General features: G+C 44.8%; 1 protein-coding gene and 1 non-coding gene across 3 annotated transcripts in view; one reads left to right on the top strand and one right to left on the bottom strand.

Moving 5' to 3' along the window:
- The window catches only part of CCDC92 (coiled-coil domain containing 92), a 29535-nt gene extending 20474 nt beyond the window's left edge, over nt 1–9061 (bottom strand). The window contains exon 1 of the mRNA XM_027044252.2: nt 8840–9061. The gene's annotated coding sequence lies outside the window, so the exon portion shown is untranslated. The remainder of the gene's footprint in view (nt 1–8839) is intronic.
- Nucleotides 9062–9491: 430 nt separating this feature from the next.
- Nucleotides 9492–24838, top strand: part of LOC106978341 (uncharacterized) — a 41093-nt gene continuing 25746 nt past the window's right edge. The window contains exons 1-3 of one of the 2 annotated variants that reach the window (XR_008291632.1): nt 9492–9686; nt 10300–10439; nt 10696–10768. This is a non-coding gene — a transcript (uncharacterized LOC106978341). The remainder of the gene's footprint in view (nt 9687–10299; nt 10440–10695; nt 10769–24838) is intronic. The other variant, XR_008291631.1, reaches the window with a different exon arrangement.

Below are 24838 nucleotides of genomic sequence, written 5' to 3'. Positions count from 1 at the left end.
CCAGAAACAGCAGCACTGCAGCTACAAACCCTGGGCTCCAGTCCTTCTAATTGGAGGCAGGCCTTTTTCCTTTGGACTTGAGGTTTCCTCTGCTCTCCTCCGGTTTCCCGGATTGCCAGCAAACGACGGCGCGTGGATGGAGCTCGCGGGACAGACAAGCCCCAGCCACGGGAGGCGTTCTCCCTGTAACAATCTGCCGACCCTGGAGGGAAAGGCAGCTGCGGCGCAAGCCTACCAGGGCACCTGTGAGAGCCTCTCCCTCGCTTCCGGAGCCCCCGGGGGAGGCGGGTGTGCGCAGAGGCGCTGCTTACCCAGCTCACCATGCTGGTCAGAATATGCGCGCGTCCTTTCTTTTGCTTGGAAGGGAAAGGCCGCGTGTAAACTCCGATTTGTTTAAGAACATAAGTTCTTCTCTTTAAGTGTAAGATGCTGTTTTGCCCCTGTGGATGCTTAAGTGAACCGAGAAGTGAAGGGGGTGAATGTGAGAAAATTCTGGAACCCCACGTAGGGACCCCAGGATCACGGTTATAAAAGTGAGGTTTCTAGAGACGTTAAATGGATGGATTAAGGTTGACCCAACATGCACTTTCCGTGGGAGTACTTTCATCTAGAACAGCTCGTGAATCTCTAGGAAATTTTGATGATTACAGGCTTTAACGTTTCTTGAATGCAACGGAATTCCTGTTTTTAAGGAGACCACTAAATACTTATATAAAGACTGCCAAGAAATTTACAAAATCATGCCAAAACTCCTTATATTTTATGTGTACTAGCACTTTAAGAAAAGCTTTCCAGGCTGGGAAAAATGAAAGAACAGGCTCCACATCACCAGGAAACACTGTTTATAAAAAGAGCCATAATTTAAACTTTGTTATTTGCACAAACGTATTGGAGAAATTACATAAATTAGTATTGAACTGGTAAATCTTAAAATGGCTTTCTACTTGGAAAAGGTCTCTTCCAAAGTAAAAACAATTCTGTTAAAAAAAATCCAACGTTAGAAATAAAATTTAAAGATACAAGTACAAATCAAAAAGCCACCCCTTTTAAAAAAAAGTGTTCCAACATAACATGGAAGACATAAAAGAAATAAGTTATTTAAGTGCCCTCAGGACAACTGAGGCAAATCCTCCGATGGTTTTGTGAACTTGGGGGTGTAAAGGAAGGGCCTATCTCCCTCGGTGGGGGGCGGGGGGCACACAAAGCATCACACTTCATTTTCTCAACAAAGCAAGGGGAGACACCTGGAATACTCCAATGAATACAACATTACACATCCTGCTATCGCGGAACTGACCTGTGGGAGTGGGGAGGCACAGACAACCCTACACACATTAATTCATACCAAAAAGTAGGATATTTGCACAAAGTCCAAATTAAACTGTCCTTCATAAATCCCTTACAGTTGCCTTGCAAATCAGCTCATGGTCACCAAACCATCATTTAAGAGTAGGTAAATCTAAACATGAGCATACACTGACAAGTGAACTACGTCTTGAGAAACTAGTATAATTTGCTTTTTAAAAATCTTAGACAATATTACATATAGGATAAGATTATTCAACTTCCATTAGCTAAGTAATGTTTTAAGATGCCATATTTCTTCTGACAAATTCTTAGTCAACAACTGCATTATTCTTTAATGTAAATTATATTTTCTAAAATCCGTACTTCCCTTTGGACTAGAAGACTGCTGAGATAATTACTTAATACTCTACATTTACAGAAAGATGTATGGAAAAACTACAATTCAAACAGGAAAAAACCAGACCTTATCACCTCACAATCCCCATGGGTCATCTGCTAGGTACTTCTGAGCACTTATTCTTAAAGCTCAAATTAAGATGGTAAAACCAACTGATGTATCGTGGACATCTGGTATATTTGATAACATTTACAAACCACGATTTTAAATCTCTACTATACTATCATTTAAATAAACTGTTTGGAATGACTCTGTGTGTCCGATATATTAAAGCAGATCAATAAACACTTGCATACAATTGGGGGGACAAGAAAGTTAGTCTCTGGATGCAATCTGTTTTCAGCAAAGAAGAATCTTCATTCATCTCTGCCTCTGCACACTCTGTCCAGAAGACAAAATGTACTGTCCTCACTGGAATATGCAATCCCGCTTGTCTTGCTCACTCTTTTTTTTCTGACTCTCCTTCTGACTATGGACAATTGTGAAAATAGTGAGGCCTTCTCGCTTGGGGAGGAACTCATTTCTAATGGTGCTTGTGTTACCCTCCACTGGGGGCTGTCTTAGAACCATCTTTCTTTTGGGGAATAATGTGATCCCAGCTACCTGTTGCCAGTCATCTGTTTCAGACTGAGCAGTTTCTTCTGGAAGCGCTTCCCCATGCTGTCCCTGTCCCAGACCAGGCTCCCACAGTAAAAGGGCCTCTGGAGTCTGGCAGGGAGGCCTTGCAACCACACCATCCCCCAGAGAGCTCCTTGACAGCTCCAGAGGACTTAGTTTTCTCATCTTGCTCCTGTGCCCCATAGCCTGGTACATACACGGAAGAGGATGCCAGGGATAATTAGACATGAACGGTATGCTCCAAATTTTCCACTGTAGCTCAAGAGTATTTTATGAGCCGTCCTATTTGTCAGGCTCACATTGTGGGGGTGGGAGACAAGAACCATAAATGCAAAGAGGGTGGCTTCTCTATCCCTTTGGGGTGGATGGCATTTGTAAGCATATATTCAAATTCGTTTTGTTCAAATGAAAATGGTTTTAATGTAAACATTTTAGCAATTTCACCAGATGTAGAAGATACCCACATACAAAGGCTGTCACAATGACTGCCAAAAGGACTTCTGAAATAGTCTATGTCCAGAAACTTGGCACATTAAGTGTGTCTGTTAACAGGAGACCACAATTCACAGGTCAGAGTATAAAAAAAAGTTCTATCACGCCCTACACACTCATTCATTCACGATGAAACTGAGAAAAATAATCTGGCAAGATTTTGCAGAAACTGGATGGAAGTGGCTAGATAGATGTCCTACGTATGGATAATGAATATGAGACTTTTAACACACAAAAATCCAGGGCCTTCGCCTAAAAAATGGAGTGGGCTCATAAGACTTTGGGTTACCGCCCGAAGGCATCACATTAGCGTGCTAGATGACGCAGGGTCCTACTGGCGGGCAGCGTGGATGAAGGGTGCCCACGTGCTTCAGTTGCAGGTGCAGGAAGCCTAGATGACCAGGTTCACTTATATCAGGGTTCATCAGTCCATGATATCACTTTGGCTTTCCTGCAGAGACTTGGAAGTTCTGCAGGTTACTGATACCAACCAGGGACGCACAGCAACTCAGCTAGGAAGACAGTGGCTCCACTGTCTAACGCTTTCTAACTGCACTCAATGTTCCTTCAAGGCCAGGGATGGGTAATCCGCTTCCTGGTTGAACTTCAGACATGTGGTGATAACCTGCACAGGAAGGTCTTGGTAGCGTCCCGAACTTCCTTTGAAAGGCACTCTAACCACAGCCCGCTGGTGGGCAGAATTCAGTGCGTTGTTCTAGAATTAGCCAACGATTGCCCCAAACTGTTCTGAGTTCGAACCTACAACCATGGATGAGACCTGAGAACACCTCCACACAGATAGCATTCAACCCACTTGTCTCCAAAAAGGTCTCATCTCTGGCTTTACTTGTTCCAACTTAGATTTTTATTTTATTTCTTCCTAAAAAAAAAATAACCTTTGCCTTCAACAAGGTTTGGCTTTGTCTCCGAACCAGGTACTAATACCGTAGCATCGCTAATACCGATAAAACTCCTTCTGTCAAAAACTGACTTGACCGCTTTCTTGACGGGAACGAATTCTACAACTTGAAACCCGACGCAGCACGGAGGCCGAGGAGGATTACATTTCGTTTCTCCCTATCAAACAAGACCGTGTTCGTCTCTCCCCTGGTGCAGTGCAATAGGGCATATCAGTGAGCAAGCACCTCACTGCCTCAACTTTCTGGTCTGGTCACCGGGACGGAACAGAAAGATAAAGACGATTCACTGCTGAAGACAAAGACTGACCCTCCTGGAGAAGAACAGGCCATACCTAACAGCCCCTGCTATACACTTGTCGGCGGGAACACAAAAGTGAAAAACCAAACAACCTCTCTCCATCTTTCTTACCAATGTGCAAAACAAAGTATTTCCAAAAACTGGATCGGCTCCCACATGCCACAAGCCACTGGAGAGGAAGTAACACAGTGCCTTTCACCTGGGTTGACAGGTGTGATGGCCGGGAGAGAGAAGAGTTAAAAGAGCCCTCTTCACTGTCCAGGGTGTGGCCTGAGCCTAACCGCCTCTACTTGCTCATGCTGAGAACACCAGAATAGGAGTGAAGAGAAAAATACAGTGACCTCGGGTTATTGTGTTGCCCAGTGGTGGAACTGTAACCTGGGGAACTAGTGTTTTTATGAATACTCTCTGCATTGCACTAAATAAGTAGCCCTTACAGGGTATAAAGCCACTCACTGCCAGGTGAAATGTGCAATTTCAATAAAAACAGAATCGTACAGCAATACTTAGGCAACGTTCCATAAGAAATTGGGCTTAAAAGGACATTTCATAAAGCCTCTTACCTGTATAGTAAATGGAAATGGCACAGGGTGAATTTAAAACAGGTTGGGAAGGAAACCTGAAGAGAAGTAGTGGATCTTATGCAGGTCTAAATTTCGTATCTCAAGTGTCGCCAAGGAGGCAACAAAGAGAACAATTATAGCGGCAGAGTCCTATATGCCTCAAATTCCATTACGAGTGCTCGTCTGTCTTTTTTCTCTCCCTTATTGGCGGCTTTAAGCATCTCAGGCTTGCTCTTTTGTTTGGTCCTAACCAAAGGAGTTCCACTGCTCAGTGTTGAGAATTGGGCTTGTGGAAGGAATCTCGATAGAAGGGGAAAACATATTCCTACTTCCTTTACAGCTACAGAAGAGCAGACACTTCTTCCTTCAGAAAGTGATTTCTGATAAAGTGGTCAACTGGGAAGAATCACAAAGATGTGTATCTTACTCTGCTCTCCAAGTGTGGAGACCTGCATGAAATATACAAACTCCCCTGTTTTCTAAGTTCTTAGACAGCTGTGTGATGGCTTCAGCGACTGTGGTGAGGAGCTCTAAAATGCAACCTTTGACCTCTAAAAAGGCTGTTTTCTAACTGGCTGCCTTACTTGATAATTTGCTGTCTTAGTTGTAACATTTAAAGTGGCATCTGTGATTTTTTTTTTCAAAAGTAGAAAGTACACATAAGGCTTTCTTTATTTTTTGGTTGGCCAGAGAACTTGATATGCTTCTCTTTTCCCTTCACGCATGCTTTCATGCATAAAGCATAGATAAATAATGTATTTCATGTTCAAAGTTCGAGTCTTTGTCTTATTTAAATCATACCCAAATTCAGCTAGTGGATAAACAGGCACAAAAAGCATGAGACAAACTCATCTACTAAGGAAGGAAACTATTTTTAAAAGTTTTTTTTTTTTTTTTGAAAGGTTAAGCACATGCATACATTAATTCAGAATTGTTTTTCCCTCTAACTTCTTCCTCAACCAGAGAGGTCAGACGCCGGTTTAACTCAATCGGCCTCGTGACCATTACGCTCCACCTAAATCCTGGCGCAGAGAACGTTCGCTCGGGTACGCTGGTATTCACAGGAAGCCCTGCTCTGCTCCTTGGCCACAGACAGAGTCCTGGCCCCACCAACCCACTTAATACATGGATCGTTATTGACAACCAATAGCCTCTTCTTGATTATGGGTAGATCATCATCCAGATTGTTGATAGATCATCATTCCCAGGATTGGCTTAGCACAAATAGGACACATCTTTTTCTTTTTCAAACACAAAGCTCAAATTCACCTAATCTTTTCAGTACATTCTAATTCTATTTCTCCTCGGCTGTGTTTTACCTTCAGCTGCCAACATATATTTAAAAAACAACACAGACATACTGGAAGAATGTTCAGTGCAACTTCCTGTAGGTGGATATGACTGGATTTTTTTTGCTGTGAAATTTGAGTCATGTTTGAGTAATAAACATGAACTAAAATGCAGAGCAAGCACAAGAATCAGCCCTTAATCAGTATCTTTTAAAAAAATAATTTCAGCTCAGAAGAAAATCTATTCACCTTCACAACCTGCTGACTCTGACAAGAATGACTGACATCATCCCATTTTTTAGAAAGAGCTTTAAAGGGAAAAAAAAAACCTCTTCTGCTTGTCTTTAGAGAAATGGGTAATTTTCCCTTAATTAAATGTTTGTTACAGAAAATAAAAGCCGAAGGAAGAAATACAAATCACGTATAATTAAAAAGAGCCTTTTAAAAGTCTTTTGACTGTGAGAGCGTCTTATTACCTGTAAAGCCCATACACAGGCTAAGGAGGACCACAATCACCTCTGATACCAGATTGGCCTCCACCCCAGTACAAACCTTCCAAAGGCTCAGGGATGTTCTGGGGAGTCGTTATGCCCACAGCTGCAGAAGCCAGCATAAAAACACGAAAAATGAGCCACAGAGCCCTTCAATCCACTGCCTCTGGAATCCCCAGACCCCCCGCCCCCGCCAGGCGGCCTCTCCCACACCCGGTTGGGGAACCAGCTTATGTGGAAACTCTGCGGGGAAGGAGAAGCCCCTTCTTTCCACAGCTGGAGGTTCTAACCATAAGCAACGTTGGCTTTTATGTCCAGGTGAAATCTGTCTTCCTATAAGTACTCCTCAGTCGCTTCTGTACTTGGGAATTACTCTAAATAGAACATACAATCCCTTTGCTGCACGACAGACCTTAAATATCTGAAGACAATTAGGGCACATTCACTTGTCTGCCCAAACCTTTCTGCAGGTTTAAACATCAAAGGTGGAGATGTGAAAATTGATGTCATTAAGGTAGCGCCTACCTAACCGGTCTGGAATGTCAATCTGAGTACAACATTTATTGCAGCTTCGGCATGTGAAGCCCATAAAGGCACCTAGGCGATGACCTTTAAGGGTGTCCAATTCAGTACATATAATTAGTCTTAGTTAAAAAAATGTGTGCCCACTGTGTTATCAGGAACTTTTTGACTGACCTTGTTCCGGGCAGAAGAAAAAGGCCTGTATCTTTTCTTGTTAGAAATACGAGAAAACGCTTTATCAGCATTTCTTAAAAGCATCAACGTTGTTAACATCAGTATTGTTGCGAATGCCCTCTGCCGCTTAAGTAATGACATTAAAATGAATTTATCCAATGAATCGCAGATGAAAGAGTTAAGAACCCAAATGATCTTCCGCCGCAAGTAAAAGGATTCATTTGTTTGTTTTTTTATATAAGAATTAACAATATTTTCCAAGAGACCTGTTAGATTGATGTGTTTACATGTACTACAATAAAAATTGGACACACACAAATAACTGTTTTATACTTTGGACTGTAAACGTAAACTAAACTTACTGAGTAATTATAACATGATGCAGAGGAACAAAACTATTTCATTTTAAGGTGTTTCAGTAGTGTGTGTATATATATGTAGACCCACATATATACACTTGTATAGATCTCACAAGTCTTAAAACCTTTTCCAAAAAATATTTCGTGTAAGATGAACATTTAGCCAAAAGAAATACATAAATTCAAAGCATCTTTGGGGATAAAAGTCACTTTAAACGTGAGCATCTTTTTCCTTACAATTCAACAGCAAGAAAAATGCAGACAAATTCTTGGCGATGTAAAAAAAAAAAAAAGCCCCCATTTAATAAAACAATAACAATGCTCTTTATAGAAGTCTCAAAGCTAAAAATCTTAAAAAAGAACCCAGCAATTCTAGCTTTAACACTCTTACAGGTAGGTTTCTGGAAATGCGTAATATAATAAAGTACCACGGTCGCGGAGCTTGTGTTTTGCAATGAGACCTATTACTGCAACCTAAATTACGGAGCACGATTATATCTCCTCTTAGGTCACCCCGTTTTCGTTACTGGAATAGATCATACTGCTAACTATCAAAGCTTGAAATTAAATAACACAGGTCAGCAGGAACACGTAAGTCAGATCAACTAGAGTCACTCACTGTAGCCGACAGCAGCTCTGTAGTCAAGCCTGGAGCTCTACTGCATATTAGCATTACGCTCAATTTCAGGAATTACAAGCAAATCGTTATTTGGGGTAATCTCCAGCCCACATCAAAGCTCCAGAAAAGGGCTGTAAGGTAGATACTTACGTAAAGGGTTATCAAAAAGAGAGACAATATAACTTATCGGGGAGGGTCTCTAACGTCCACAGTGTGTTAAAACGCATTAAAAAGGCGATGTGGATTCAGACGGCCTCCTCCCCACAGCCTCCCAGACAAAGCAGGGCCAGGCCCTCGGGCGCTCCTGGTGCACCTGCAATGCGGATCCCTCACCCCACAATCCCACCCCGAGGCTGGCAGGAGCAGCCCCTGGGCCGGCCGCTCCTGCCCCATCGCATTGGCTTGGGTGCGCGGTGCAGACGGTCCGCAGCCTGGACTGGAGCCCTGGCAAAGGCATCCCCCTCCCCATAACGGGCTGCAAGACGCCGCAGGCAGCCGGCGCGGGGGTCGCTGCGCTTCATTTCTGCCCTCTTCTCCGCCTTTTCGTGTCTCCCGCACGTCCCCCGACCCCCCGAGGTGTTTCCGCAAGGGGACACCCTTCCCCGTCGGCGAGCCCTGGGGGTGAGACGGGAGGACCCCCTCCCCCTGCAGCGAGGGCTTTTAAAACAGTCTAAATAAATTCCTGTCCGGACAGGTGCCCCCGCCCCCCGCCGGCGCCCGCAGAGCCTCCCCAGAGGTACCGCCAGGTGAGCGGGGCTGCACTCGGTCACACCTCGGGCCCCGCCTCACCTGCGGGCGCGGCCGTCGCGGTCCTTCAGGCGGCTCCCCCCCTCGGCGCGGTCCTCCCGGCGGGCGGCTGCGGGGGCTGGCGGCCCATGGGCGGGGCGGCGGGCGGGGCTGGCTCCCGGCTTCGGCCCTGCCCCGGCCGGGCGGCCGAGGGAGGTCAGTGGGCGCCGCCCGCCGAACGCATCTCGCCGGCTCCCACCCGAGCGCTCGCCGCGGTGCACGCCGGGAGCGGGGGCCGGGGCGGCGAGGCCAGGCCGCGCTGACCGGGCGGACGGCTGAGGCGCCGGCGCGGCGGCGGGTCTGTCTGCGGGGCAGGGCGGGGGCGGCCGCTCGATAGTCACTTCGCGGGGAGGGGACGATGCCCCACTCCCCCGGCTGTGGTGGGGCAGGGGACGGGACCGAGGGGCAGGGAGGGTCTGGCCGGTGGGACGCAGGCGCAGAGCTCAGGTGCGGCCGCACTGCGGTTGCCCAGGGTAACGCGGGCCCGGGTGGGGCGGGGAAGGAGGAGCGAGCGGGCGAGCGGGAGCGCGCGCGCAGGGCCGGGGTTGCGGGGGTGGGTACCCGGGACCAGCCTGGGATTGGGGGGGGGAGGGCGCGCGCGGGCGGCCGACGGGGGCGGAGGCGAGGGGGGTTGCCGGGGCGAGGGCCGGACGGCGCGCATGCGTGCGGCCCCCGCTCCCCCGGGGCTCGTCGGCCCCGTGCGTGCGCACGCGCGCTGTCCCCCGGAGGCGTCTGGGTGTGCGGAGCGCGCGCGCGCGGCTCGGAGGCGCACCTGTGAGGTGTCCCTTGAGGAGAGGGAGGGTGGGTGCGCGGAGCCCGCGGCCTGGGGCGCTTCAACCCCTCACTTGGAGTGAGTTGTCGGGCGGCCGGGCTGCAGTCTATTTCTTTTCGGGAACGAGGCGGGGGCGGGGGGCGAAAGGGGAGCGGGCTCCGGCTTGGAGGGAGGATGAGTGGGTTAAAGAAAAGAAAAACAACCCATCACTTAGGATGGGCCTCGGGCCGGGGCCGGCCCCTGGGCGTCGGTAGGAAAGGTCAGAGCGCCCCCCCCCCACCCCCCACCCCCCACCCCCCGCAGCCGGGCGGCGCGGCGGCCACCGGGCAGGCCCCGCGGAGGGCGGCCTGGCCGCGGGGCCTCGGCGGGCCGGCGCGGGCCCCGCGGCGCCGGCAGCGGGGAGCGGGGGTCACAGATGGCGGCCGGGGTGCGCGGCGAGGGCTGGGCAGCGGCAGGGGCGAGGCCGGGCGGAGGCCCCGCGGGAGCCGGACTCCCGAGCCGGGCTCCATTGTTGTCGGAGCCGAGGGAAGGGGGAGCGAGACCGCTTACGAAGCCCGTGGAGCCGCGCCTTGGAGCCTTTCCAGGCGGGTCCCCGGAGAGGCGGTAATGGCCGCGCCGAGGGCTCGGGGAGCCGGGCTGCGTGGTGTGATGCTGTGTGTGTGTGTGTGTGTGTGCGTGTGTGTGTTTTTAGAGCGCCCTGCGTCCCAGCAGAGCCGGCCGAGCCCCCTGCCCAGGTGATGAGGAAGCCTTCGCGCCCCCAGCGCAGATCGCCGCTGCCGCTGGACGCCTCCTCCATTGTTTGACCACAACAAGGGCCGGATTCTCACCCAGGTAAACCGGATGGCCGCGCAGCCGAGCTCCCTCTCAGCTCCCACCTCCAAAGGAATCCTCTCCTCTTTCAGGACTTGACTTCCGTGTGCTCACTGTCCCCTGCTCCTGATTAACTCCGTATCTCCACCTCCCAGACATTTTCCCATCCGGATTAATCTGCCCGCATCTCTCTGCCAAGTCACCTCTCATTTCCCTCAAAACTCAGCTCCTTTGTGAGCCCTTCCTTGCCGAACTCTAACGACTCCAATCTCTCTAGGAGGAGCCCGCTCTGTACTCTTTCCAGTTGCTAGTTTGTTTGTTGGTTGTCTTGCTGCAACAAAGGAGACCAGGTACTAAAAAAAAAAAAAAAAAACAATAATAATAATAATTTTAAGTTACTGCTTTTTTTTAAAACGAGCGTTCTGTGACGTTTAGACAGTTTCTTCTTTGAACAGCATGGGACCGTTTTTTTCGTTTATATTATTTGGTCTTCTCTTTTAGAGAGGCCCCTACTTCCTTTATGGAGGCATAGCTTTTAGAGCAGAAGACTGACCTTTCTGTTTAGCCCACAGGTTAATTTAAATTAAAAAAATTTTTTTTTTTAAATAAGTAAAGCAATGCATTTTCTTTGTAAAAATGGAAATAACACAGACATGGTCACTACCGGTCCCTGTCTCCAGAGATGATAACTATTTTATGGTCGGTGTGTATCCTTCTAGATCTTTTCAAATGTGTTTCCGCGTGTGTACTTGTATTATCTTTGTTTTAGCGAGGACTGGTGCACTCTTATCTTCCGGTTTCAGCATCGGGCGTGTTAACTCGTTTGTAAGAGCTGCTGCATCATGTTCCGTAGTTTGGGTACACCATAGTTTATTTGGCTGTTTCCCAGATTGATGGCCATTTAAATTTTAACTTTATTTAAAACAGCTCTTCTGGCGGTGGTTCTCTGGTGAAATGAAATTTTAGTGAAGGGAGCACAGAGCTACACTAATTACAGAGAGGAGGCCTTTAGGATGGGGGTTCTCTTTGGTTAAGAAATTTACATGTGGGACCTCTGCCCCTCCCCCAGTATAATCATGACTCTACTACTTTCAAGTCTTGTGACCTTGAGGAGGACAGTCACTCTAAGTCTCCGGTTCCTTTTCTATAAATGCTAATACCTGCTGGGTCTGCTCCTCACAGTTCAGTGACGTGATGCGTGTGAAAGTCCTTTGCAGGATGTAAACTGGTATGTAAAATGCTGATTTTATTAGCTTTTGTGATCCAAAAGGATTTTTTCATTTGCAGCGTGGTGTACGTCTTTTTTGACCGGCTGTGTCTGTTACAGAGATCACCAACTCTGAGTGCTCTTTAGTTTGTGATTTTGCTGTAATTTTCTTATCAAGTACCGTTAACCTGTTAGACTTCGTGAAGAGTATTTGACAGCATATTTTTCCTAGTGTTGTACATGCTCTAAGAGATAAGACATATACGTTAGTTGACTGTGAATAAAGTATCAGCAAACAACACTACGCAAAACAGAACTGACTTCCTACTGATACAAATTTGTGTATGTATTTTCCTGCGGCGGCATCAGATTCAGGTTAGCTTTTATGTCCTTGGGGTAAATGTATTCTAACTGAATTTGCAGGCAGTATCAGAGTTTTAACCGTTTAAATATCGATTCAATGACGTGGTGGGTATTTTAAGATGCAAGAAATACAGTGAGGGGTTTTGTAGGTATTTTTATTTCATTCAGATACATATGAATGCTTGCAGTGTGGCCAGCAAAATCAATTTGTTCCTGTTCTCTTGGAGGTTATAATCTATGGGGGTGGAGGGAACCAGAGAGTAAACAACCACACAACTGCACGTACAATCACAAATGGTGGTATCTGTTAGGAAAGTTAGGGAGTACCGGTTACGAGAGAGTGTATATAAAAAGGGGAACAAATTTTGGAGGGTGGAAAGAAGGCCCGGGAAAGACTTTTTTGCAGAAATAAGATTTGAGCTGAGATCTGAAGGGTGAGTAGGTGTTAGTGTAGAGTGAAGTGGGGGATAATTTTCCAGGCAGGGGAATGGCATGTGGGAAGGCCCTGAAGGGGGAGAGAGCTTTGCCCATTCCAGGAACTGAAAGAATGGCTTGTGGATGGATTCTGGTGGGTGAGGGGGAAGCGTGGCTAGGCAGGGGGCCAGATCATGTAGGGCCTTGTAGGACAGGTTAAGGATGTTTTATTTTATTCTGAGTGAAATGGGAAACCATTGCAAGGGTTGGGTTTGAAGCAGGGGAATGACATAATCAGATCTGCATTTTTAAACAACCACTCCAGCTGCTACATGCAGAATGTGGAGGTGGTGGGCAGAGTGGAAGTCAGGGAGATGAGGTTGGCCGTTTTAGAAGTCTGTCTGGAAGAGAGGTGATCTTTCCCTTGGAGTTCACAGTGAATTCAAACGGCCACTAAACTATGGGCAGATAGATAGTTTGATTTAAAAAATCCTTATTTCTTATTTTCAAGAAGTAGGCACTTTTTCATGCTAAAGTATACATAGAAATGAAACCAGTTATCCACATTGTACTTAATAGAAAGGTATTAGAGTCAAATTAAAAATTAGGATATTATTTAACAGCTGTTTATAAGTTTTATCAAAGCAGTAATGCATGGAATAAGAGTGAGGGAAGGATCCAAATGAAAAGAAGTATTTGTAGATGCTATCAGCTGCAAAAATGAGAATGACAAAAAACTATCAGACAAAAATTGAGGAAGTGACTGGGTACACAGTGCATATATAAAATCTATAGCTTTCTGAATACCAAAAATAACCGGGCAGAAACTAAAATGGAAAAGAAAAAAACAACAACAAAAAACCCCAAACAGGCTCTGATCACAGTGCAACGAAATAACGTAAAACATGTAAGTACAGCCTTATAAAGATAAGTGCAGTCTACACAGAGGAGACCATAAATATCCTGAAAGATATGAGAGAATGTCTTAAATGGAAAAATAGGCTGTATTCTTGGATGTGATGTTTAAACATTATAGAACTATCCATTTTGGGATAAACTGGACAGAATAATTATGAGTAATGAGGTGGGACAAGTTCTCTCTGATATTAAATGTGTTATAGAGCCACATTCTAAACGGTGTCATGCTGGCTTTATAATATCTGTACAGGTCACTGGAATCTATCCAGCACCCCCCAAATACACATGGGAGTGTATAGTAAATGATAAATCATCACGAATGCCCCCTAAATCATAAAGAAAATGTGAGAGTAGATATTAAACATCTGGAAAAGAGGGTTCTGTATGCTGAGGTGGGCAAAGACTTTGTAATCAATCAAACAGACTTGAACTAGAATCTTTTTTTTTTTTTGAAGACTCAAGGATTTTTTTAATGTTTACTTTTGAGAGAGAGATAGCGAGCAGGGGAGGGGCAGAGAGGGGGCGGGGACAGAGGATCCGAAGCTGGTTGTGTGCCTACAGCAGCTCTCATGATCATGACCTGCCTGAGCTGAAGTTGAACACTTAACCGCGTAACCGACTGAGCCACCCAGGCGCCCCTGAACTAGAATCTTCTAAGTGAAGAAAATATCTGCCGTGCAGGTGTTGTGACGGAAAGAGGTCTAGATCCTGGTAACTCTGGGGCACTCAGATCTGTTAGTAGTTAAAGATAAGTGGATTAGACTACAAAAAATTTAAAACTTACATAAGAAGAGAAGGAAAACAAAACCCTAGGATTAGAAGCCAAACCACAAAGTAGGAAAATATTTGTGACAAACATAAGTGAAGACTTAATACCTTCAGCATGTAAAGAACTCACATGGATCAATGAGGAAAATAATATAAGTCCACACACAAGTGGTTACAGGATGTGGACAGACAGTTCACTGGATAATTTGTTAAAGATGTGGAAAGATGAGTACTGTCACTAACAATCAAATAGTTTGTCATTAGTCATACGGAAAAGTTAGATTTTATTCTCAAGAGCAACAAAACCAGAAGATGCTTAAAAATAAATGCACAAAAACTTTACGAAGAAAAATCTTTACCTAAACAACTGAAAAGCTAACCTAAATAAACGGACAAACATTCCATGTTATTGGAGGGGAAAGCATCATTGTAAACACTGAAATATTCTAGAAGTTACACTGTAATTTTAACGTAGTGTCACGTGAAATTCCAGTGAGAATTACTTCTGGACACTTGATAAGTTGCTTCTAAAATTCATCTGGAGGAGTAAATGTTCTAGAATGGCCAAGAAATGTTTTAAATGGAAAAATAATGATCGAGGATTTGCCATACCAGATATCAAAACATGCTGTAATGCTGCAGTAATATAAATGCTGAGTGCAGGAATAGGCAGGTTGCTACATAGATCAAAGTAGAATCCAGTAATAGGACCTATTTCTATATAGGAATTTAGAGTAGAATAAAGTTGGTATTTTGACATAGTTGGGAAATTATTGTTCATTATATTGTGTAAGGATAAGTGACTATTTGGGAAGAAAGATTTTACTTCCCCATATTCAAAATGAGTCTTATGTAGATTAAAGAACTAATTCAAGGGGAGCTTGGGTGGCTCAGTCAGTTGAGCATCCCAACTCTTGATTTCAGCTCAGGTTGTGATCCCAGGGTTGTGGAATCAAATCCTGCATTGGGCTCCGTGCTGACTGTGGAGCCTGCTTAGGATTCTCTCCCCATCTCTGCTTCTCTCCCCTACTTGAGTATGTGCATATATGCACTCTCTCTAAAACAAACAAACAAAAAAAAACCCTCAAGAACAAAAGAAAAACTGTAAAGTTTTTAGAAGAAAATAAAGGGAATTATGTTGGAGGATGTATTCTGGAAGATATGAGTTGTTTTTTGTAGACATTTAGGCAAGACCAAGACCCAAAATCGTAAGGAAAAGATTAATAAATTTAATCATTATCAAAGTTGATATTTTTGTGTGACAAAAGACATTTACAAGGTGATAGCCTGGGGAAAAGCTTGTAATGTGTACAGAGAGGTAAAGAGTAACAGAATGAAAAATTAAATGATTGGAGCATAGAATAGTTCTCAGAGAAAGGATTTCAGCATCACTTGTGATTAGGGAAATGAAAATTAAAACAACTAGATTGGGGTGCCTGGGTGGCTTTGTTAAGCATCCGACTTTGGCTCAGGTCATGATCTCAGCTGCTCCTGAGTTCAAGGTCCACGTCGGGCTCTGTGCTGACGGCTCAGAGCCTGGAGCCTGCTTGTTTTCTGTATATCCCTCTCTTTGCCCCTCACCCGTTCACACACTGTCTCTCTGTGTCTCTCAAAAATAAATAAATGTTAAAAAACAAAATGAAACAATTAAATTTTTTTTCACTGGGGGCTAATCTGCAAAAATTAAAAAAGATATTTGAAGGTGTGGAGAAAAAGGTACCTAATACTTTGTTGGGAATGCAAAATTGGATCTACCTTTTTAAAAAAACAATTTGACAGAAGCTATAAAAATTTTAAAAAACATGCTTTGATCTAGCAGATACACCTCAAGGGATCTGTAATATTTTCGTAAGAGAACACAGGTTAATATGAACGAAGTCAATTGCAGCGTCATTTATAATAAAAAATGGAAATTTTGGTGCCTCTATACTATGGAACGTTCTGTAACTTTTAAAAAGAGAGGTAGGTTTGTATGCATTGACATAGCCTGGATGGATGCCTAGGATATATTATTGAGCCAAAAAGGCAAATTGAATTCCATTTTTTGGTAAGGTAACACGATATATTCATACGTGTGTGTGTTCTAAATAAAAATAGAAAAGGGTCTAGAAGGATACATGGAAAATATATTTAACTGTGACTACTTTTGAGGGAAAAGCAGAGGAGAGACTTTTTTATTTCACATGTATTTGCATTGTTTGAATTTTTTTATAACGAGTATTTACTTTTGTAATTAGGATGTTACAATTTCTCACTTACAATTTAACGAAGGCCTAAATTTAGACTAAGAAATTACAATACCTAGTACTTAGGATGCGGTGAAAATGTCCTATTATGTTACAATGGCTCTATGTATCAAGAGCCTTCAGAGTATTCATATTCCTTGATATAAGAACCATCAAGGGCATATTTTTAGATAGAGAACAAAAGATGTGTATCATAGAATTATTATTTAGGGTGCATTTGCAGAATGATTAAGTTGTGGTACATCCAGTGGACAGTGTATGCCTATTAAAATGCCTGTGACAGTGTTAAGTGGTAGAAAAGCAGGATACAAAATTGCATACATGACATGATTCGTACTCTTAATAAAAAATCCCAATGACCCTCCTCAAAAACCTATGATAGAAAGATGTCGAAAAGAAATTAGATGAAAATCTTAAAAATTATGGACTTTAGGTGGTAGGATGTTGGGTGATTTAACATTTTTTACTTATATTTTCCAAGTTTATATTTATTATATTTATAATGGAATATTTACTTTTTGAAAGTACATTATATACAGGACATATGTTAGTTGTATGGTTAATAGGTATGTGCATTTTTAGAAATAGGTAAGCCCTATCCTCTATTAAAGCATACTCTAAAATGTACTCTAAAAACTAATATCTGAACATTTTTGAGTGATGCATTTGGAATAAATTTGAATGAATTTTGTTGCTTTCGGCATTTGGAGGAAAATTGCTTCTAGCAATATAATTTGCACAATAAAAATAGATCTCATTTCTAATTTTATATCTGTAGAATAAATGCGGAAACTTAAACATGGGCCACGGGATTTCTTTTCATGTTAACTCGCTGTGTTTCGAACACACAGATCTGGTCACAGAGCAAGTTGCATTTAATGGAGTCTTTCAGGATGAGGAGGTCCAGCCAGCTGGACCATAGGCAGAAGCACCAAGAGCATGGCTATCGTGCAGGGCCTGTGAACGGGTCAACAGAGTGGAGCCCTGGGTACTGGCGTGGGGAGGGAGGGGGATGCGTTACATGTGAGGCTGCAGAGGTTGCCATCAAGGCACATGGATTCATCCCCTTATCAAGTGTAATTGTGGCCCTGCAGTGGGTAGTGTGGACGTGGAGTAACATGTGCTTTAGTGGACAAATTCAAGTGTGGTAAGAGGAGATAGATTACAGGACATGGAAGGGCTCTGGGAGCACATGGGAAGACATCGCACATAATCCAGTCTTCCTAGGAAAAGTGATGTCTAAGGTGAGCTCGAAGGTAAATGAAGGGAACAGCTAGTGTTACGGCCTGGAGGTAAAAAGTGTGGGGAGAAGAGGGTAGTAGTCAAGGCATAGTAGCAAACAAGGTCTGAGGAGTTTGAAGAGACTTGGTGTGGGGGGAACTAGAATTGGAGTGGGCAGCGGTGAGAGACGAACCAAGAGGTAAGTAGGAGCTGACGTTGTTCAAAGTTTAAAAACCTTACGAATAAATTTGGAAATTACACTGAAAGTTACTGGGGCCCTTTGAAGAACTTTAAGCAGGGTACTAGCAACCCATTTTACACATTTTATTTTATCTTTTCTTTTCTTTTTGAGAGAGGCAGTGTGTACACGCACATGTGAGCAGGGGAGGGGCAGAGGGAGAGAGAAGGAATCCTAAGCAGGCCTCACGTCCAGCATGGAGCCCGATGTGGGGTTTGATCTTAGGACTGTGAGATGCTGACCCGAGCCAGAATCAAGTCAGACGCTCAACTGACTGAGCCACCAGGCAGCACCCCCACCCCCAATTTTACATCTTAGAAAGATTACCTTGTGGTGGACAATGGATTAGAAGGAGGCAAGACTGGAGGCTTTTTGTAGGGGAAGATGACTGTGGCACAAATACAGCCGAGATGGCATAGGTAGAATGGGGAATATATTCAGGAGGTAGAGAGGAGATCGAGTGGACAGGACTTCATGAGAGGAAGGAGGGTGGCTGATAACCAGGTTTCTGGCTCGGGCAGCTGAGGGGCTGGTGGGCCCATTTCCTGTAGTTGAGAATGTAGTTGCTTTGGTGAGGAGATGACAGATTGAGTTTTGGACGTGCTGAGTGTAAAATGCTTACAGGACAGACATGTAGTTCTTCTGAAGATGCTTTTATGATGCAGGTGTACTCTTTGTTATAGGAGTGAGTGGGCACCGTGCACAGGTCTGTTGCTAAAATCAGTGTTTACGTGGTAGGTTTTTCTTGGAGTATAATTCTACATTTATAAGTTGTTTATGATTAGGGAATGGCTGTCTAGCTTAAGACTGGATGGTTGACGCCTTTTACATGGAGTTATTTAAGATTGCATGACCCTAACTTTGGATAATATTGTAGTTGTCTTTTGGACTAGACTCTGCCTCTCTGAGCCGGTGGTGGTTTCTCTGAAGAGTGTTGGTGCTCCTGTTGGTACTCCTGACTACTTGGAGTGATTTTCTGTTGATGTTGACAAACTGGTCCCTTCCTCATAGGGACAGGCCAGGACTTGGGCAGGGTAGTGCCCTGTGTCTGCATCCGTCTGGCAGTGCCCACCTCACCATTAGGAGTTGTTGCAGTCCATTGGGGCTCCTATAACAACTACCATAGATTGGGTGGATAAAACAGTAGACGTTTCTTTCAGTTCTGGAAGTGGAAGTCCAAGATCAAGGTCTGGCAGATTCGGTGTCTGCTGAGGCCCGCTTCCTCATTCATAGGTGGTCATCTTTTCCCTGTGTCCTTGCACGGCAGAGGGGGTAAGGGAGCTTTCTGAGGTCTCTTTTATAAAAGGGGAGTAATCTCATGAGGGCTCCACCCTCATGACCCATTCACCTTCCAGAGGCCTCACCCCTAATACTATCACGTTGGGTATTGAGTTTCAAGATACGAATTTGGTGGGGGGGGGGGGGGGTGGGGGGGGCACAAACATTTAGTCTACAGCAGAAGTGTAGAAAGAGATCTGAGAATCACTCACGGTGTGCTTGCCATGTGGCTGGTATGGAAGCCACTGGATGGGTGAGAACACGTGGGGCAGAATGAGAAGCTCAAAGCAGAGCTGCAGCATGGGCACATTAAAGGAAAAGGTAAGGGAGAATGTGCCTGCAAAAGAATTTATTGGAGAGGAAGGAGGATGTCTTAGAGACCATTTGGTGGTTGAAAGAAATCAACCCAATAAACCCATTGAAATGGCTTAATTGAAGGCGGATTTCTGAGGAGGCCTCCATGGGATCCAAGGTGGTTTCTTCAGCTGGGCCCACCAGTGTTTGGAAAGTCGACAGGAGTCAGCGCGGCTACTGTCTCTGCCTTTGTCCTGAGTCTGTAACCCCTGCCAGTTGGCTTCATAGACCCTGCCTTTCCGCCTCCCAATTCTAAATGCTCAGGGAAGAGATTCCAGGGCTTCATTGCACCGTTGCGGGCCCAGGGGAGATCTGCCTAGCTGCGTGCCTGAGCCTAGGGGTCTGGTTGGGCAGCGGGTGCGGGGGTGCTCGTGAGACAGCAGAGTCCTGGCAGCTGAGGAGGAAGTTCCAGGAATGTGTGAGAGCGGTCGTTGTACGTGGCTCCAAGGTGTTATGAAGGGGAAAGGAGTGAAACTGGGTTTGGCAAATTGAAGTCATATAGCCGAGGTTTAAAGAATTACCACAGCTAGTCCTGGAAGAATACTTACAAGATGGATAACCAGTGGCTGTGGTCAGTGATCATTTGTACAGAAATTGGAGGAAGAGAGAGTCTTAAAAAATGACATTTAACTTTGGAGTTGTATCAGCAACATTGAAAGCTTATTTTAAAAAGCACTAATTTGTGTTGCTTTTCTAACGCTAAAGCATTTCTATACCTTTATTCTAACTCTGGATTTTGCAGTGTCTCTTGTGTCAGCTGATACGTTATAAGAAATTCAGTAAAGCTATTCTAGAGCTCATTTATTTTTCATATCCCACAAGTTCATAAAATAATCATAGCTTATTTCCACATCTTATTTTGCAGTGCCTTCCATGGTATTGTGACGGATCTTTTGGCCCTTGCAGGCAGAGCAAACCTCTCTCCCAAAAATTATAAATTCTGCCTCTTAGGTAAATGATAAAACTATTCATAGAAATAATCTGAACCTTTTTTTTTTCTGTGAGTAAACTCCATTATGTCCCTCTGGCTTTCAAAATTATTTTTAGGTGTCCATTTCAAACACGTGGGATTAAGCTCGATAGGATTTAAGAATATGTCACGGATTCATAGTACTTGGCATCGGCTAGCAAACGTGTCGGGTTTCCCTGTTAACCGGCTATGTTATGATAGGATTAGGACCTTGTGATAAGCCCCCAGACTCACAATTAGAATCAGGAAACTTGCAGGTTGTACAAATCTATATGATGCTTGGCATCTAGTTAGGTAGCAATTTACTGTGAAATTCACTTCAGGTTCTAATACCTTAGTGTAAGTATCCATGAAGGTTTCTGAGCAGGTGTTTGAGTGCCCTCTTGAGGCATTATGGACAGTTAAAACATAGACTCCTAAAAAGGTTTTTTGTTTTTCAAACTACCCCAGTCAAGAACCAGTGGTCTAGATGGTTGAACTGGGGTGGATGTAAATCGGGAGCAGAGGAGAGCTGAGGTGGAATACAGGGGAATACTAGTACTTATGGAGGAACAGAGGCTTTCCAGGCAGACTGAGAATGAGGGTTACGTGGCGAGAGTAGAAGACAGAGAATGTGGTTGGTGGTGTTTGGGAAGATAAAGAATTACAGATGCCCTTGGGTTTGGCCAAGAGGAACTTGAGTGGTGTGGTGGTGGTTGGGGAATGAATGGGAAGTAAAGCCGTAGAAATCAGGAAAATAAGTTTTTAAGAGCCTCTATAGGGAAATGGAGGAGAGAGAGAGAAGGTATGGCAGCTAAAGAAGGGATAGGATTAAATACTGGTTTTCCTTATGATAGAAGAAACTTGCATTGCATTTAAATGCTGAAGGAAAAACAAGCGGAGGGAAGACAGAGTTGAAAGGTGGGGATTGGGAGGAGGAGAAGAGAGCTGGCTTTAGAGTGACTAGTCTGGGATGTTGTTGAGGGAGAATGTTGTCTTTTACAGGGACTTGGAAGATGGCGAATGATTTTCAGTTCATTGTGGGAAGATAGGGAAATACTCCTGTAGGCAGCGGGAAATAAAAGAAAGAAGATGAGACTGGTTACAAGAGAAGGTGGAATTGTCACAAAGATGGTTCTCATTGAAGCCAAGCCAGTGGTTGAGCTAAAGAATAGTCCGGACACACCTTTGGAGGATACTTGTGTTTAGCCCCAGCACTGAAAGAACTGGTCTGTGCCCTCAGCAGGGCTGCGGGGAGGTGAACAAGTGCCAGAATTGACCACGAAGACTTGTAGGAGCCAGGAATCCGTGAACTGTGAGGAATGGCCTGGTGGCCTTACAAGGAGACCGCCACTTTGAGAGCGGTCTTGCAGAAGTGGTGTAGTCCGAGGGTGTGGGTGGAGAGGGAGAGGGTGCATGGGGGTAGAGACAGAGGTGTGGGGGTGTGGGGAGGTGGGGCACCGAAAGTGACAAGAGCCAGTTGGTCACAGTGAGGCGGGCTGAGGCGCTCCAGAGGGCAGACGGGGGCTTGTCTGTGTGTGGCCGGTTACAGCCATGGGCACAATGCCTGTAGAAGTCTCACATTGGCTTCTTTGCTTTCATAAGATTTAAATTTTGTGTAACTTCTGTGCCACCTCCTATTAGAAAAATAGATTTGAGAACAAATTGAGAATCTGACTAAATGGAAGAGAATGTTTAGGTCTCTTCGTGACATTTGAGGGGGCTCTTGCACAGGGAAAGCAGAGTAAACGTGACTAAGTTTTTATTTATTATTCCGAAAAGTGTCAGCAGTTAAATCCTTTAAATGTGCAGGACCATTTGCAGTCAGGAATAACGTTTTTTCCTTCATTTTGGAAAAACCAGTAGGATGGCTAATGGAGGTTGTTTGGCTTCAGTTTTGTGAAATACATCATTAAGAAAAGATAATAGACTCTTACTACCAGCAGTGCTGAACTAATAGTATGTTTACATTTGGGAGGTAGGGGTCGATTTCTAACTTAGAGTGCTCAGTTTTGAGTGGTAAGGCATGATACTTCGCATCAGCGTATCCAAGGGGTCGGTTGGGCAGGTGCCAGCTTCAGCCCAGACGTGTCTACTGCTGGGGGACTGGCTTGTAGACCTTGGAAGGCCTCCCTGCACTTCTTTCCAGCGGCCTTTACCATGTCATGGAGCTGACATTAAAAGTGTACCCACGTCCCACATGAAATTAGCATAGACAAAACTGTGTGTTAAGCTTCGTTTGACTAGTAGTGGATGGGCATTAAACATTGATTGACTCTGATGTTATGATTTTTTTTCATATTTTGCATGCAATAAATGTTTTTCTCAGGTCTTGGCATTTTCATAGGCCCTTGAGATGCTCATAGGCCCTGGGGACTGTGCTGAGGGTGCCTAAGGGCTGAGCCACCCCTGTTCTGCTGGGATGTCTGGGCACGTCTGACAGGGTGGACCTGCCAGGAATCTGTTGGAGGCACCAAACTGCCTCCTGGGCAAACGCCATCCTCAGGGGAGCTGAAGTAACTGTGTCAGGTTAGCTGTTTTTTGTTGCAAGGAGCAGAGAGCTACTCAGACCATTTTGCAAAATGTGGTGCAAGGATGCACCGGGACCAGAGACACCTCAGGAGCTCAGGCAGCTGGAGATGAGCCACAGTCTTTCCATGGACAGTAGGGTCTCGCAGGGCGGCTCTCTTTGCTTTTGTGTCTTTTTCCTCTTGCTGCCTCTGGCTTATTCTTTTTCCCTTCCGCATCTGTCTTTTCTCTGCCTTAGAGAGATTCTGTTTCCTCCTGACTTTGGTTTGCTGTGATCCTCATAGCTTCTCTAGGTCCTTTGTACATCGTAACCTTTCACATGTATCTCTCCCGGCTAATCACCTCATTCTCAGTAGTTAGCTTCCTGAGAAAGAGAGAGGTTGGAATCAGACTTTGTTGTTGCTTTTGTTGTTATAAGCCACATCAGAGGTCACTGTTAAGCTCTTGGGTCAGGTTTAGAAGCCGTGGTGAGGTGAAAAGGAGTTGTCTTGTGGTCCATGGCAGCCTGGGCCTTCCCTTAAAGCTGAGGCCCTTTCCATTGGCAGAATTTGTAGGCTCGTAGGCCCCATGATTGGCATGTGTAGTTCAGTAAGGAAGAAAAACCTGGCCTAATCCCAAAACGATTTGAAATTCTCCCAAATGTATTCCTGCCCTTCAAAGCCCTGTTAACAGCCTTTGTTCTAAGTCACCCTTTGTTCCCATAGAAAAACTAAAATCCCTAAATATATTGAAAGCATTTTCACTTTCCCATTTTCTTCCTCTTTTTTTCAGTCTTTGACATTACAGGGTCACTCAGGGTCATCTGCAGGATTTTGTTTCTCCTGTTAGTGATTTCTGCTGAAATTGATACAGCTACTTCAGATAGCTGTTAGCAGAGTTGGTAATTCTAATCTCATGTCATTCACATATTTCCTTTCCCCCAAGGATCTGGGGAACTATGGAGACATAGAGTAATTTAGCACCATCCCCACATGCATGAGATTTAGAACTGACTGTTGCATCTGAATGTCAACATGGCAGCAGTTTGATACCTAAGTGCCTTAATACGTCATCAGAGTTCCGAAGCAAAAGTGATGTTCCCCACACTGAAGTCTACACCCAGACTGCTCTCAGCAGTTATAGAGTCTTGGGGGTGGGCAGTAGGTGGGACAAATAAAATAACAATAGTAACAGTTGATCTTTGGTGGGCCCTTAAAAATTTCCAGGTACTTTTCTCCGTACTTATGTGTTAACATATTTAATTCTTAAACTACCTCATAAGATTACCTTACAAGGTCAGCTGCCTTTATTGTCTCTACTGATTGCATTCTTTACCTCTTAGGTGAAGGTCCCACAGCTAGCGTGTGGTAAAGCCAGGGCACCAGCCTGCTCAACCTGGCTCCAGTCTGTGCCCCTTCAGTGCTCCTGTCTCTGCAGAACGGTGAAAAGCCGGTGCTGATTTTAGACCCACTAAGGTTCCAGCCCTTCCAGTCACTCACATCCAGTCTCCAGTATCTGTGAACCTAAAATTCAGTTTGGATAAATTCCTGTCAGGAGGCTAACTATAGCATCTTGGAGTGAACTTGTACAGACTGTCTGGATTTTCCTTTCTAGGGTTTCTCAGGTTTTCTCAGCTTCTCTTTGATCCTATATGCCTCGAATCCCGTGTATATAAATTCCATACATAAAATGGGGAACTCTATACTTTGAGCCAGTTCTTAAAAAAACTTTGTGATCCTAAATTTTCCATAATATGGACCTTCTACTTTTCTTTTGCCTTTCTCCAGCCCAGCAGGATCCTAAGGCTTTGGTGGCTCTTGAGCCATCCACTGTGGGCCCTCCACTGTCTCCTCTTCTGGAGTGTCTTGGGGTTTTTACTCTTGTCACTGTGGCACGTTTTCCCCTTGTTTCACCATTTTTCCTAGCTGGAAAATCCCCCTCAAGCTTTTCCAAACC

The sequence above is a fragment of the Acinonyx jubatus genome, chromosome D3, assembly GCF_027475565.1.
Source record: "Acinonyx jubatus isolate Ajub_Pintada_27869175 chromosome D3, VMU_Ajub_asm_v1.0, whole genome shotgun sequence".
In the NCBI taxonomy this organism is placed as follows: Eukaryota; Metazoa; Chordata; class Mammalia; order Carnivora; family Felidae; genus Acinonyx; species Acinonyx jubatus.
The sequence above is the reverse complement of the archived record's forward strand: the minus strand, read 5'-3'. Positions and strand labels throughout refer to the sequence as shown.